The 14,564-nt window shown below is 38.6% G+C and overlaps 2 protein-coding genes across 5 annotated transcripts in view; both read right to left on the reverse strand.

Moving 5' to 3' along the window:
* Dock4 (dedicator of cytokinesis 4) overlaps positions 1-14,564 on the reverse strand; it is a 433,717-nt gene that overhangs the window by 394,372 nt on the left and 24,781 nt on the right. The window lies entirely within an intron of this gene.
* LOC141420690 (small ribosomal subunit protein eS27-like) overlaps positions 1-14,564 on the reverse strand; it is a 57,049-nt gene that overhangs the window by 27,753 nt on the left and 14,732 nt on the right. Inside the window, exon 1 of the mRNA XM_074065047.1 lies at positions 1-14,564. This exon is cut by the window's left edge and continues 27,753 nt beyond it; it is cut by the window's right edge and continues 14,732 nt beyond it. The gene's annotated coding sequence lies outside the window, so the exon portion shown is untranslated.

The following is a 14,564-nucleotide window of genomic DNA, read 5'->3' on the forward strand; positions in this document are numbered from 1 at the left end:
GGTATTCCAGCTCCCTAGCATCAGAGGAAACACATGACCCAGATGCAATCTCGGTCATCATTCCTCTGCATATAGTAGCACACGTAAAATGAAGAAGGCATGGGAGCCTGCATTCTTGCAGGACTTGCGTCTTTGCACTTAATTTCGTGTATGGCCCTTGGAAGATGGCTTCTTTTCTTTTTCTATCCAAAAGCCACAACCAGGTAGACATGAAGCAAAAGCATTAAAGATCTAAGAGGTCCCATCTAAACTCCTGGGTTCTACTTTGCTCAAATTCAGTTCTACCCTGTATGGTAACATAAGCCAGAATTTTCAAGTTGTATTTTTATCACTAGTAACTAAATGAACACTGTTTCATACACTGTCCCAAGTTCATCTGACTAAATTTACTGGTGTTACAGAAAAACCTTCCCAAAATAAACTGCATGCATCTCTACCTTAGTTAAAAAAAGAAACCACAAAGCCAGGCATGGTAGTACACATCTGTAATCCCAGTGCTCAGGAGTTGACACAAGAGAAGGATGGGTTTGAGGCCAGCCTGAGCCACAAAATAAAACTCTGTCTCAAAAGCCAAAAAATAGAAAGAAAAAAAAAAGAGAAAGAGATAGAAAGCAAGCAAGTGAGCAGAAAAAACAGCTATAGTAAACACAGTGTAGGCTTTTCTTATTGATCTAGTCACTTATACCATAATATATGATGTTCTCAAGCATTATTGAATTATCCGAGGATACCTGACTCCACTAAAGAGGCAAATACTGCTTTCTCACAGACTTCTTTGGCTCATTATATTGTCAGCAGCATAATATCGCCTGGTGTCAATTTGTCCTCCCTTGTAGCCACTACTGCTATTGCCACATCTAACAATAGGTGGTTTTTTCCTACACAAAACTAACCATTTACCAAAGACGTATACATTAAGACATGCCAAGCCAGTTGTTGTGGATGACTAATCACACCACATCCTTTGTCTCACAGGAACAGAGCTTCACTCAAGTTACAAGACAAACAAGAAGAATGGGAAGGGGGGTATCACCCTGACGCCCCTTGAACCCCATACACCCCTGCATTCTGCCCTTCTCCCACTCTCCTCATTTTCTCCCTTTCTCCTTGCACAACAGACCCCACTCTCATCACTACCCCAGCCAACAGGGTCCCTTGTTGCACACACCCTTTAAGGGCACCCTCTTTACTGGGCTATGAATCCCCTCCTCACAGCTAACTCGCTTAATTTCTTACTTCCCAAGGTAACTTCCTGGAAGAAAAATCTAGCTCAGCCTTTCTTTCTGAGCTAGACCAAAATCATGCCAATGTCAGCTGATGAATGTCTGCTTCTGGTTGACTCCTGGCACAATTAGTGACAGCCAAAAGAGGTTCCATTTGCTTACTTATTCATTATTTATTCTTCATTTATTTAGCAAACACTTACATGGAGTTTATACAGGCAAGACAGATACACTGCTAAGTGCTTTACAAATATTCATCAAGTTAATATGCTTGACAAACCAATTAATAGTTATAATTATTCCCCATTATAATCATACTGAGATTATAATACCTTTATTGGTTATGCAGCACACTTCGTGTTCTTTAAATACATACCTGTATATTAGTCTATATACGACATATTAATAAATATTTTATAGACTTCTGAAAATTGAATAAATAAAAGTAATCATAGTTGCTATTCTCAATCCTGTCTGGATTACTTACTTAATCTGTATCAGGAAATATGCTAAGTTCCTGGCCTTCCTCTGGTCACCAGTGAACATCTTCCTTGGCTCTTGGCCCAATGAAGTAATACAAAACTTCATTTATACCTGTATACACAGGTGCACATGCATACACACTCTAAAATTCAACAGATGTTCATCTCACCTAACAATCTTAAAACTGCCCAAAGAAGCTATCCCATGCTTAATACTTACAATTTTTTTAAAAAACTTTTCCGGAGCATTAGATGCCCCAGACCTCATGCTCAACGCATTACACGCTTTACTTCATTTACTAACCATGGCCACCCTGAGGTGGGCACTGTGATCCCATCAGACAGATGAGGAACCTAAGGCTCAAGCATTTAGTAAGTGACCAGGTCAGAATATAAACCACGGTCCACCTGCCTCCACTGCAGAGTATCGGGAATATGTCACTGACTGTTCATAGACATGGGAAACAGAACTACTCATTAGGGAATAAACATTCTTTATCTGTCTAGGTACTAACATCAGCAGAAGCTGTCCAGTTCTGATTACTATTGGGCAGGACATTAATGTGTGCTTTAATCCATAGTAAAAGCTCAAACTTGTCCATTACACATCTGTCAAATGAACTTCTTTTCCCAGGTTATATACACCAAGATTTAAAAAAAAAAACCAAAAAACTACTATTCCATTCTCTTATCTTGGTATTTAAACACTAAGTGCATTTCTTGAAGTAATATAAGAGGGGAGGAGAACCGAGCACATATCTGAGAAGCTGAATTAAACATGAGGATAAATTTTGTTAGAAAGAGACCAAAGTACATGAGAACATCTAGGAATCATTCAGTAACACAAAGTTGATCAAAGAACCCTGGGGTTTAGACATCCTCTTCACAGTCCTCTTGCTGTGCCAAGCCTTGGAACAACTTTTCTTTTTCTTTTTTTGCAGTACTGGGGTTTGAATGCAAGGCTTTGTGCCCACTTGATCCACACCTCCAGCCCTGGAACACATTTCAACACCCCTTTCCTCCTCCAAGTAACCACACCTTCTGGCAACTGCAGCAGTGTCACAATCCTACCACGCACTACTGCCACTAAGAAGTAGGTTAACACTCTTCTCCTCAGCCATTTCTGTCACCTTTCCTCTAAAGAGGAAAATCACATGGTGGCTGCTTCTTCTTGACGTTTGTTTTGTTTTGTTTTGGCGAGACTTGGGTTTGAACTTGGGGTTTCACGTTTGCAAAGAAGACACTCTACCACTTGAGCCATACCTCCAGTCCATCTTGTTCTGACTTTGGAGATAAAGTTTTGCTAACTATTTGTCCAGGCAGGCCTCAAACCACAATCCTCCCAATCTCAGCCTCCCAAGTAACTAGGATTACAGGGGTGAGCCACCAGTGCCTGGCCTTGGTGCTCTTCTTAATATCACATCTGTAACGGGCAAAGGAGTTAAGGGCCTTTACACACCATCATAACACAACACAATCTGAACCAAGCATAATAGGAAATTAAAAGGCATGTTTTAGACATAAGATAACCTAGCTAAGGGAAGTATATTGTATTGGTAAAGAAAACAAACCACATTGCCAGGAATAAGTGTTTTGTTTTCTTTTTTTCCCAAACCATTTTATTAAGATATGATTGGCATAAAAAGAACTGTCCACATTTAAACTCATCAAACTTGATGAGTTTAGAGATAAACCTTCACTATCAAAAAGTTTCTTCAATATCTTTATTATCATTAGAAGAGAATGGGGTACAGCAATCCAGTTAAACCCCTTAAAAGCTTAAAAAGAGAAAACAAAAAAGTAACCCTATTGGGCTGTAAGACATTCCTGACACATTTTCAACAATGGCAGTATCCCTGAAACACAGGTTAAAGGTTTAAAGCAACTTCTTTTAGGTAGCAGTTGTTGCTTAGAAAAATAAATGCTGATAATTATTTCTGTCTAAATACTCATTACTTTAATGAAACCTACTGCATATTTGTTGGGGAAGATCCAGGAAAAGAAGGTGAACAGTTTATAATTTCCAGTGTTCCCATCAGACATAGTTCTCAACTAGGAATGAGTCCATCAGTGGAGCAAATTCCATTAAACCAACAGCACAGAGCTGGACCGAAGTCCCTCAGCATCTCAAATAAGAAATATTCCTTCTTTAAGGAACAAAATATAACACACCAATTATCATCTTGCCTCCCCTTTACAAGTTCTTGCAAGACTTTTTTTAAGTGGATGTTGATGCCAAAGGAAGAGCAAATGCCCTCCATTTGCAAGTGGAACAGGAAAACACAAGCAGGTGGCCAAGTAGCTCTGCTGGCAGAGCTTCTGGCCAGAAGCTGGATGGCCTGAATTCAAACTTGGCTGAAGTCACCAGTGACACCTCAATGCACAGCTATATGGTAGCCAGTTCCACCTTGACAAGAAATGCTTCTGAAAGACAAGAAAGGGCCTGGTATGAAAAGAGTCACTCTCTCATAGACTCGAGGAATGCCATAATGAACATTACGAAATCAGTTCATTCACTTAAAATGTTCACAGCAAAAGGAGGGACCAGAAAGCCACACAGATGCTATTTGGTGGGACTGGGGTCATACATATTCAAGGATTTTCAGATATCAATAACCAAAACTGCCCATCCTATGAATTCTTGTGATTGTCCTTTTCAGAGCCTCTGGGCCTTTGTACTATTCCCATAGTTGCTAGTTTGAGTCCAAACTGAGTCAAGTTAAGTAATTCAATTAACCAATCTATGCCTTGACTATATTTGGGGGGAAATGAAGTACTAATAATCTCTTATTAAGAGTAATAATCTCTTAAGATCTTTGGAAGCCTTTTAATTTCATCATTACAAAATTACAGTCGTTGGCTTCTTCCTATGCCAGCAAGTCCCACAAGTCCCTTCTTACTCTCCATAGCACAACATAACAATTGTCCTACTATTTAAACCTATTAACTTAGACATGTAAATACAGCAAAGTTCAGTTACATCTAAATTAAAATTGGAAACCCTTATTAATTTTTTGAATCTTCATATCCAGCACGTCACATTTTTTGGCATAAAAATACTACTGCTCATGAGTATTTAAAATATTCTCTCTCACAGTGAAACCCATTACTTTTTATTATTAATATATGCTAAAAATAAAATAATATGATAAAAATATTCTCTTACTTTGGACTAAAAACTGGTACTTAGCTAGTGAAAAAAAAAATCAAATGTCAAGTTTCAAAATGACTTTAAATCATTGTTTTGTAGTAAAACAATCTAAAAGTGAGTTTTAAAAACTCTTTAAAATTTCAATAATTAAAAATGTTTTTCATTTAGACTACACTGAATGAAATCTACACATTCTCCATGTAAAAATCCATCACAACCATTCCAGTATCTGTGCTTTCACCTGGATATACTGTTTGGAGCTATGTAAGTCTGTCAAAATGACCTGCTATCACATATACAAAAAGTTCCTTAAAAAAAACCATGGTTAAGCAGTATAGGAAGTAGGCAAGGCAAACACTGGCCATGGCTGATGAAGAGAATAACTGTACATTTTACTTACAACTGTATTTGTAAATCACTGAAGGGGAAAATCAGGTACATCTGTTGTCCCAGTTCAGGTCAAAAGTCCATGAAAAATTTCAATTTAAGCATGGCAGATCTTTAAAAAAAGACATCAGCACCTTTCCCATTTGTAGGAAAATGCACACATAGTTGTATGTATTCTCACTATCTCTCCTAAGCAATATTTTTCCAACTGGCTGCAACACAGCTAGAAGCATGAAATTCTAAACACAAAAATTAAAGTCCCACTCTGAAAAGGATCAATTAAGTTACTAAGATCAAATTGAAAATTGTACAAACCAAATATTTGGTTTTTTTTTTAAGGAAGCATTTTCTATGGGGTAGAGGATTATAAATTACTCTGGGGCTGACTCTTGAAATTTCTGAAAATATCATGTCGATAGCTAAGGGATGAAGCAGGAGCCCAGTGTCAATTATGCCCTTGTGGACCATGCTAGGTAGGCTTTTTGCTTCCCTTCCCTTTTCTCCTGTAGCCTTTGATGAGACTTTTGGCCTCTTTTCCAAAGTACAAATCAGGTCTGAGAGAAACAGAAACTTGCATTTCTCAAATGTATCACTAAAGAGTCCTATCTGATTAAGAGGGGGAGAGAGAATGGTCTCGTGTGTTCACTCATTGGCCTGAATCAGAGAACTGAGGAACACTGAGCCAGGCTCACCTACAACGGGCATATAACAGAAGTTATGTTAATCTGAACAGTTGAGCAACTCAACTAGAAAACTTAAATTCCATTAACAGCTTTTCCTAAAACAGAGTTTCTTAGGCATTTTAGTACTCTGATTTATGTACAGCCACAGTTTGTTCAATTGCTATCATTTCATTCCCATAAGCAAAGTAGAGAGGAAGGGACTGAAAAAGCAAAAAAAAAAAAAGAAGAAAAGAAAAAACCTGATGTTTTTGAAAACAAAATAGGAGAGGAAACAGTCAAAAAGATATGCATTTGGGGTTATTTACTACAAGAGCAAACCACATTTATCTTGATAGCTCCAAAGACATCAGTATATTGCAGAACAAGCACTGGCTTTATAATAATGACCTTGGTTAATTATATAAAGATCAAGCTATGTTCATAATACTCTAAGAAAGAAAGGATATTTAACAATTTTACAAAAAGTTTTTAAGAAATATTTTCAATTATCATACTAAGAGGAGACTCTTTGATGATATGCAGAAAGCCTGATGAAGTGATCTAAAAAATTTTAAAGCCAAGCCAGGTGTCAGTGGCTCAGGCCTATAATCCTAGATACTTGGGAGACTGAGATGGGGAGGATCACGGTTCAAAACCATCCTGGGCAAACAGTTCTCAAGAACCCATCGCCAAAAATAATCAGGGCAAAATGGACTAGAGGTGTGGCTTAAGCGGTAAAGCACCTGCTTTGCAAGCATAAATCCCTAAGTTCAAACCCTAGTCCCATCAAGAAAGAAAGAAATTTTACAGCCAAAATATCTCTCCACAAAAAATTATCAAGATATTGACATATACAAAATACTATGGACTATGGCCTCCATATACTCAGAAAAAGTATCAGAGGTGCTAAAAAAACAAACAAATAAATAAAAATTGCTTTTCCAGCACAATTTCTCAGACAGACATGCTACCTTACAACCACTGCATTGTGAAAAACCTCTAGTTATGGTAACAAAAGAAAAATGGGTGTTGGTGGTATATTGGTTAGCATAGCTGCCTCCCCAAAGAAAAGACCTAGTAACATTAAACACCCACAACTTTCTCGCAAAGACACGGTAAATATTTTCAAGTCTCCATGTTAGAAAAACTCACAAAAGTCCTGACCCTCTTTCAAAGCACAAATATTTCAGAATCATGCTTCAATGCCTTAAGCTTCTGCATTTTCATATCACATTGGCAAGGCTGAATGGCTCACTTCTCATATTAATTTTTCTCTTAAATGGAAAAATAATTATCTTATTTCCCACAAAGAAATAACTAATGAATACAATTATAATCTCCTTCACAGAATAGACTAACTATTGAGAGGAAAAACTGTGAAAAGTAAGAGTAATAAGAATTTTGACCATGTCGTGTTTTATTTCAATAAATAAAATTCATGTAAACAAGTGTTTTGCCTCTTTTATATTTTTTCCTTCTTTAGCATTAACATAATATTTCATCCATGGAAAAATTATTTAAAGTTACATAGGTCTAAGTTACAGAGCATAATAACATAATGGAACACATTGAACTAACCACAGAAGCCAGGAGCTAGAATTTTTCTAAAAGCCTACATCTATCTTGGTATCCTCAATCCTTTTTCCCATCTTCCTGCCCCCCTCAGGTGTTTTCTTCACATACACATTAAAATTTTTCACATTATTTTAGTTGGAAAAATATTATCAAATATTTCAAATGATTCTTTCAGTTGCCTTACTAGTTTTACTAGAGCTCTGCTAACCAAGTACCACAGGTTGGACAGCATAAACAACAGAAACTCATTTTCTCACATTTCTGGAGGCTACAAGTTCAAGATCAAGGTGCTGGCAAAACTGGTTTCCTCTGAAGCTTCTCTCCTTGACTTGCAGATGGCCACCCTCTTGGCTGTGTCCTCACAGTCTGGGCACACAACCCCTGGGCATCTCTGTGTGTCCAATTTCATTTTCTTATAAAGGCCCCAGTCAGTGTGGATTAAGACCCACTCTAAATGTTTCATTTTAACTTCGTCACCCGTTTAAAGGCCCTACCGCCCAATATAGTCACGTATTTCGGACCTCAACATTCGAATTTGGATGGGGGTGGAGGAGGGCACAATTTAGCCAAAAAAACTGACCAAATGAAATTCAAAGCAAATATTCCAGTAGTTTTCCTGTGCTATGCATTTTAGGACTCTTCAGAGCAACTTAAGGAAATATCCATCTAGAAGGCTAACATCCATTTGGCCAAACAGAGAAAATACCTACAAAAACAAGAACACTTCTAAAGTAAGAAAAGTTGGAAGCTTTCTCTCTTGGTGGGATTACTTAAATGTACCACCTTCCCTCTTAGGGTCCTATGGTATTTTAATCTAAAAAAGAAATTTTAAGCAGATCCCTCAGAAGGCTTGTCCTCCAGTTTTGGTGGGAAATGAGCCATCAGAAGCACCTAACTTCTGACAAAAGCCAAGTAATCTCCATTTCCTATGTACAAAGAGAAGCAGTAACTTTTAGATATTCACTGCCCAGTGCTGGAAACAGAAGTAAAAATCAGGGCAATTGTTCCCTCCAAAGATGACACTATTACACCAATTAAGATTTTCTAGAGTCAGGAGCAGTGGCTCAGGCTGGTAACCCCAGCTACTCATAAGGGGGAAGATTATAGTTCCAGGCTGGCCCAGGCAAAAAACTAATCAAGACCCATCTCATCAAGCAAGCATGATGAGGCACACATCTGTGGTCCCAACTATATGAGAGGGATAGGTAGGAAGACAGCAATCAGAAGCCAACTTGGGCAAAATACAAGACACTATCTAAAAAATAACTAAAGCAAAAAAGGGCTGGGGGCACGGCTCAAGTGGTAGAGCACTTGCATAGTAAGTGTAAAGTCTTGAATTCAAACCCCAGTACTACCAAAAAAGATTTCCTAGTATTTTTCTTCTGCAGTAGAGATAAATTCATGTGCAATTTATCATTAAATAGAAAAGCCCTAATACTAAATGTAAATATTATATGATCCTATTACTGGAAGAACATATCAAATATAAAATATAAAAACAGGAAGAAAATACTTTAACAAATAGCAATAGGTTTATTTATGGTAGTGGTACTACAGATAGATTTTGATACTTTTTCTTTATATTTTTTGATATTTCCAAATTTTCAACCCTAAACTGTTCAGTCTTACTTTCTGCTATATAAACGTACAGGTAAAAATGAAAGACTGTTGTAAAGAAAGACTCTAGAGTAGGCCAGAACCCAGTGGACACAGTCTCAGATCTAAACAAACCAAGCAACGAGCTTAATTAACTCATGTGTGTCTTGATGGCAATCCATCTGATCACGTGGCATTTCTCATTTCACTGATACCAAAGACATCTGGCATGTCAACAGCTCAAAGGCCAACCAATGATTACCAGAAGCCTATGTAATCCCTCTGACATTCTATACATTTGCTTGATTACTAAAGTGTCAAATTTTACAGACATTCTGTCCAAAAACCAGGAAGGGAACAAACTGCTAAAAAGCATGATGTCTCTGGTGCATTGTGTGACAAAGAAACAGTAAAACAGATGACTCCCACCTCCTCCCCAATTTATACTTACTTTTTCAGTGCTTCAACACAACTGTTTCAGCTCTTAGGAAAGAAGGAAATGTTACTTCGGGACAATAACCCTTGTTGTACAGATTATCTTCCATTGTCTCCTTCTAAAGACTCAGTGGCGAGGCAGCTGTTTTGTAGGCAGCAAGCCCTCTTATCCTGTTTCCCTAAGGAATCATTTCCTAAAGAGATTAATAACAGAGCCAAGCAGAAGTGGCTTTGAAGCCTGTGCTGCTCTTTTAAAGGCAGTCAGCAGCTAGTTCAAAGGTTCCACTGGGAGCTAGTCTGGCTTCCCAAATAGTTGTTAGTTGGGTAATATTTAGGAATCACCTGCTCCCAAAGGCTAGCAAATACTCTGAACACACCAGAGAGAACTGCAGGAGACACCAGTCATGGCTATGCCAGCTGAGGCAAAGCTCACAAATGCTCAAGGGCAAGTGCTGACCCAGCCAAGCCCCACAGCCAGACTCTTCATTGGTCATTTCAATTGGAGAATGACCTCCCAGAAAGGCTTCTTACACAGTATTGTGTCTAACAGTGCAGTGACCAAAATAGGTAAGTCTGGAAACCAAGCAAGCAGTATCTCTGTGCAGCCTGACAACAGTGAGATGCTATAAGATCCAGCGGGGAGGGGAGAGGGGAGGACCAGGAGGCCTTCCCATGCAGGTTTTCCTTCCCCTTGTTTCTCCCCACCTCTTCTCCTCTGTGCCAATTCCTCTATACCATTCTCCACCTGTGTTCGGCTTTGCCTTGGCCTGTCAGCTATGGTTTGCATTCTGGTCCGTATCATGCTATCTACTGACTGTCACCCTTGAGTGGCTGAAGGCCTTCAGCTATTTGGTTGACCATGAAAGTCCTTGATATTCTGTCACACAGTGGTACACAACCTGAAGTGGCTCCTATCACTAAGAACAGAAATTGTTCACATGTGCCCAATATGGAAAAGGCTGCCATAACCCTCAAAATACACTCTTCCTTTTCTGGGATGAGCTTTGTGCTCCCATGGCTTTCATAATTCAGAGGCTCATTCAACTAGCCACTCAATTTAAGGGTCAGCTGCTGACCTTCTATCACAGGAAAAGGTATGTGGGTGCCATCTTGCATGAAATCACAAGTTCACTGAATTTCACCTCTATTCAACAAAAACCTCTTTATCATCACACTAGGACAATCACACAGTCTGCCACTACCACCCCCACACTCCTGGCGGGCAAATATGGAAAAGAAAATGCAGCTTTTAAATAATAATTATAATTACTATTTTAATTAAAGTCTTACCACCATTTTAGGATAGTGGCAGGTGCTTTTCTCAACACCCACCTTCATTATGAAATGGCTCTAACAACTAGTAATACCACCCAATTTAGGACTCTTTCTCATCTCCATGCTGTATCACCAGGTGACTGGTCCCAGGGTGCTAGTTCATCTCAATGCTTTCTAAAATGGCTTTGTTTGCATGCTTACTAAAAGAATTATGACAACTATGTTTCCCCTTTCTACATTTTTCAGTTTATATCTTAGTATTTTTCATCGCAAGCTTAAATAGTGAAAAGAGATCTACATTCTCCTGGTGTCAAATAATAACACTTGAAAAAACAATAACATGGTTCCGTAAAGGTGCCCAACAGAATCAAAACACCAAGCTATCTGCTATTTATCATTGTACAGGAAAAAAATCCAAATCTGAAAAAGTGCTGTGTAACTCTTTTCCTTATTTCTTTATACTCCTTGCATTATTTCCATTCTACTATTTCCACAGCATGTTCTGTTCATGTGAAAAATCTTTATGTTTGAACATTTTATTAATCTTCCACCGTGTATCTCTGGAAATTAAGTATACATAAATATGTGCATAACAGTGAAAACTATTTATGTATATAAATATTATATGGTCACCGAAAAATCATTAAAAAATCTTATGGTCACAGGAACTTTTAAGATTTATATACATAAAAATATGTATCGACATTTTTAAGTTTCTTATGACCATAAGACTCTCATTTCTTTATTTGGATTTATTTAGATTTAATATAACTGAAAAAAAAAAACAAAAAAAAAATCACACAACTTATAAATGATTAAGAATTAAAATAAACTGCTTTAGCAATGCATTTTAGCATGTCTTCATGAGACAGATGAGGTACTTTTTCCAATTAAATTATGCATCGGTAAAGGACTATTTCTAAAATGAGTATCAATTATATTTCTATCTAACCCTGCCCCTCTTTTTAATCTAAAAGCTGAAAAAACTTGTTCATACAAACAAGTACATGGAAATGTAAGTTTGCTATAATAATTTTCCTCAATAGTTTGAATTCCTTCTGGGACATATGACAAAAAAAATCTCAGAGTGATCTATCACCAAAATTATTTTTAATGATCAACTGACAACTCAATTAAGTCCTCTTTCAATTTTGTGGAACATAAAGAATTGGATGCCACCTGAATTGCGAAAGTATTTGTTATCCTGTCAGTAGAGTCATTAATTTTCATCAACACCAACACTGCTATTTCAATCGCTCCTTCGTTTGGAGCCCAGGTGTTTTTCTATTTCCAGGTCTGAAGAGTATTCTAGTGAAAACGGGGATGTGGGGGAGACTAGTCTTTTTGTTCTCAAGGGGGAGATGGTCTACTGGGAGAGTACAGATATAAAAAAAGCATATATATTAAAGTTAAGGTCTGAAAATAGAATCCCTTAAGTCCACCCCATACTCCTTACCACCACCCCAGCCTGTACCCATCAGAAACTCTCTGGGACCATGAATTCCTATCTGAAGATTTCTACTTGATCCTACAATGCTCTATTTGTTCCTGACTCCAAAGAAAACCCAGGGCTGGGAGCTTTGCTCTTCCCTCCTACTGAAAAGCAATTCTGTCTATTTTATCTCTCATTATATCTCTCCACTATTAATAAAAAAAAATGTTTAATGGTGCAATTTCTTGGCATGGAAAAATGTCCTGGGGGTGGGGGGGAACCTTATACACACAATGCCCTTATTTGGCTTCTTCGGAATCAAAATAGAAAAACCTGTGTTTTGCACAAACCTGCCAATTACTTCATTTTAATTACAGCAGTTTTTACCCCAGAGTCTTCTAACCACCAAGTTCTGCTCAGGAACAACATGGGAACTGACTCATTCATAATAAGCTGTCCCTTCCACCAAGTGCTCTTGCTCTGAGAGCACTGTATTTAGTGTTGAGACTGCACACAGGACAAACCCAAGTTGGTGGCAGTGGTAGTTAGTGTTTGTTTTTGAATGAAATCACTGCAGAGACATTGGTCTTCTAGGTGCAAGCAGTCTTACATACCATGTTCAAGAGCAAGGCTGAGGCAGTCCCTTTCCAACCTTAATCGCCCCAGGGTTGCAGGGATAGTGAGGTAGAGTGAGGGCAGCAGGGAAAACAATTCTCCTGCCAAACAACTTCTCATTCTAGTCATCACTGTCCAACAACCAAGCTCCAGGGCACACAATTATGGCCGGAACAAGTAGCTGGGGAGAGATGGTGGAAATCTGTGTGGTATTTGCAGAGTGGTGCTTGTCCCACTGTCAGGCTGGGCTGAGGAATTTGTTAAAAGAGTAAGTGCTGTCAGCTCAAAGTCCTCTTCACCCTGTACTATCTGTGTGTGTCCTTGGGCAAGTAGCCTTTCTGACTAAATCCGTGTGTTCAGGATGGAACAGCCTCAGACTAACCTTTCTGAATCACAGACAGCACTTTTGAAATTCAGGGATGACAGTAAGAGTACCTACGCATGAAGTTACTGTGAGGAGAAGCCCAGCAACGATGCATTTGAAAAACTTAGCCTAGGGCCTGGGAACACTGAATAGTTGCTACATTAAAATATTCTTTAGTTTTGCAAAGCATTTTCTGTAGAAATTGATTCACAGACAGATATGTTAAATGAAACAGAATACTGGGGGTTTTTTGCACAGAAATTTGAAATAAATTTTTTTACATAAAAGGCTAAATAAAAAAGTAACTGTTTAGAGGAAGCCTAGGTTTAGCTTCACTTGAAGGAAAGGATACCAGCTTCACAAAAATGCTGTTTTTCTTCATGCTACATAGGCACCGTGGCTGGTCTCTGGGGTACTAGCCCTTATCTGCTTAGCACAAGCTACATATGTGTGGATGCTTGCATGTGTACATGCACACAACACATTTTCACACACTTATGCCCTAGGACTTTTCTGGCAACAGTACCATGGCTGTGGGACCAGGCTTGATCTAATAGACAAATAGTATTAAGTACCTAGCATCAGGACCCAGAAGAATTTCAAATGCTTATTGACACAAGTAGTACTCTCTAGTTCCCTGTCCCCTAAGACCTTTCTGATGGCTGCCTGTAGTCTCATTTTCTTCCATCACAGTAATAAACGAAATGCAATTTTGATTTACAGTAGCCTGAGCACTAAGAGTGCTAGTTTTCCTGCTCTCAGATGTAAGAGGGAGTTTGGCCATAGCACTTATTTTGTACCTCTTAAGTGAGGCTTATGGTATGCTTTTTTCTTATTTAATTTTTAATGGTCTTAAGTCATCTTATAATTCAAATGAATGAAGAGCTTTGCTAGAATGGAGTCAAGAGCAAGAGAAGAGGAGAATAGTAGGAGGGTGGGGGCCTGTGACAGATAAAGAAAACCATTAGGGCTGGGGTGCAGCTCAGTGGTAAGGCACTTGTACAGCATGGATGATGGCCTGGGTTCTATCCCTAGCCTTAGACAAGGCAGTGAAAGGGGAGTGAGAAGAGAAAGAGAAGGGAATCACTAGTTACAGCACTTCTACTTCCCAGCCATACCTGTGCAAAAGACTCTTTTCGCAAAACTGCACCTTCTTGCTGGCTTCCCATTCCTCCCACTTAGCCAGGAACAGAAACACCCACTAGGAAAGAACCACAGAGCAGCACTAGGAAAATGGCTCAACCAATACTGAACTGCCTCCTCAAGTACATGCTGAGTTCCAGTCTGACAAAGAGGCTGCCTACATCACAATGACAGGGCATTACTTGGTTTCTGGTAGCAGCTACTCTCACGGAGATGATTGGATT

The sequence above is a fragment of the Castor canadensis genome, chromosome 2, assembly GCF_047511655.1.
Source record: "Castor canadensis chromosome 2, mCasCan1.hap1v2, whole genome shotgun sequence".
Lineage (NCBI taxonomy): Eukaryota > Metazoa > Chordata > Mammalia > Rodentia > Castoridae > Castor > Castor canadensis.